This window comes from Megalopta genalis, unplaced genomic scaffold (genome assembly GCF_051020955.1).
Source record: "Megalopta genalis isolate 19385.01 unplaced genomic scaffold, iyMegGena1_principal scaffold0030, whole genome shotgun sequence".
Classification (NCBI taxonomy): domain Eukaryota; kingdom Metazoa; phylum Arthropoda; class Insecta; order Hymenoptera; family Halictidae; genus Megalopta; species Megalopta genalis.
The window spans coordinates 230,198-231,933 of record NW_027476099.1 but is presented as its reverse complement, the minus strand read 5'-3'; the positions used below and the strand labels follow the sequence as shown (position 1 = coordinate 231,933).

The 1,736-nt window shown below is 51.9% G+C and overlaps 1 non-coding gene across 1 annotated transcript; it reads left to right on the top strand.

The window, feature by feature from the left end:
* Positions 1–1,299: 1,299 nt before the first annotated feature.
* LOC143261013 (5.8S ribosomal RNA) lies at positions 1,300–1,454 on the top strand. Its single transcript, XR_013035260.1, has one exon. It is a non-coding gene; the product is annotated as a 5.8S ribosomal RNA (ribosomal RNA).
* The last annotated feature ends 282 nt before the right edge of the window (positions 1,455–1,736 follow it).

The following is a 1,736-nucleotide window of genomic DNA, read 5'->3' as shown; positions in this document are numbered from 1 at the left end:
TTACCGGCCAGATGTAGAACGTCTAAATGCTGAAGGATTGCAGTCAATTTCAGATTGTGACTTCCCAGATAAGGATGGCGAGAGTAACTATGACTCTCTTGTTGTAGTTACAGGGACGGTGATGCACAATATATACTTCTCGTTAGGTCCATTAGCCTCTCCCGTCCAAGTCTTCCCCACCTCCCACAGGTTCTCGCCGGGTAACGCTAACGGGGTTCAAGCGAAACCGGCACCTGGGGGTTGCCAGCCCCCTCGTACCTAAATTTGTTGGCCCACCCGCAAAAAAAGCCTCGGATGGTTCCAAGTAGAGGGACGGCCTCTGCCACCCCTAGGCCAACAACTTCCCCCCTTCCGGGAACGAGCTCTGGGAGTCCCCCTTCCCGGCCGGTCGATTTTCCCTGCGCTTACCCAGGCTGTAACCGATCCTTCGCAACCAAGATCGGTAGGGGCGTTCATATGAGGTCCGCTCACCCCGATTGGTCAGATGATGTGAACCGCGCAGCGCCAGCAATGGCACGATGGAGTGCCGAGGAGGTGTCATTGCTGGCGTTGCGCGAGGCAGAACTGAGCATTAGGGGTGCTAGGTTCATCAATCAGACGCTCGTTGGGTTCCTGCCTGGCAGGTCGCTAGACGCCATTAAGGGTGCTCGGAAGCGCGAGGACTACCGAGCACTCGTGGCGCAGCACATTGGCCGCATTCAGCAGGAGACACTGCAGCCGATGGCTGAGGCGCCCGATCTCGCCGGAGAGGTTCAGGCGAGCGATAGGGACTTTCTAGAGTATTTCCGCGGCCTTGAACCGCTGGGGTGCGATGGATTCCAGGCTCACACCCTACTCTGTTGCGCGCTAGTGGCAGCATGAGCGTGGGACGTATATATGACACCCAGCTAGAGCCGGCCGTGAGTCTGTCCGGTGTAGTAACGACGAAAGGAGAGAGAAACTTTCTGAATCCAGCATCGGGTTGGTATTATCCAGTTTGAATCCATATCCCCGTCGTTTTTGGGGGTGATATACTCTCTGTGTTTCTTCGATAGAAGGCTTTTCAATGTTCTATTCGCTCCGACCGTCGAACTTGCAAGGAAACAGTGGTTTTGGATTTGCTCGTACATATATATATGGTTTCGACGGAAATATCTCGTTCTTTAAGGGACAATTATGTCGTCGTACGACGACTCCCGAATCTCCTTCGCGCGCTGGTTGGAGCTCTTCGGGTATCGGCTTGTTCCGAAATATAACACAAAAGTGTGGTGGATAGCAAATACACATTATATATATATATGAGAATAAAAGGGAAAAAATTACCCTGAACGGTGGATCACTTGCCTCGTGGGTCGATGAAGAACGCAGCTAATTGCGCGTCAACGTGTGAACTGCAGGACACATGAACATCGACATTTCGAACGCACATTGCGGTCCACGGATACAATTCCTGGACCACGCCTGGCTGAGGGTCGTTTACGTACTTATAAACTGCTTGCGTTGGTGGCACTTGTTGCCTATATACGTACCAGCGAATGATGGGCGCTTCGTCGGCGTTTGTCGCTGTCCTATGAATATTGAGAAATTTTACGTACGTCTAACAGTCTTCGAGAGAGATGGAAATCGTTCGAACTTGCGTGAGTGTGGAAGGCGGTGTCGTGTGTCGTATATTTTATATACGTCCGCCCGTCTGAAACACCGCTTCGAAGCGGTGACAAAATCTTTTCGGGACGATTCGATCGTAGAACTATCGATTT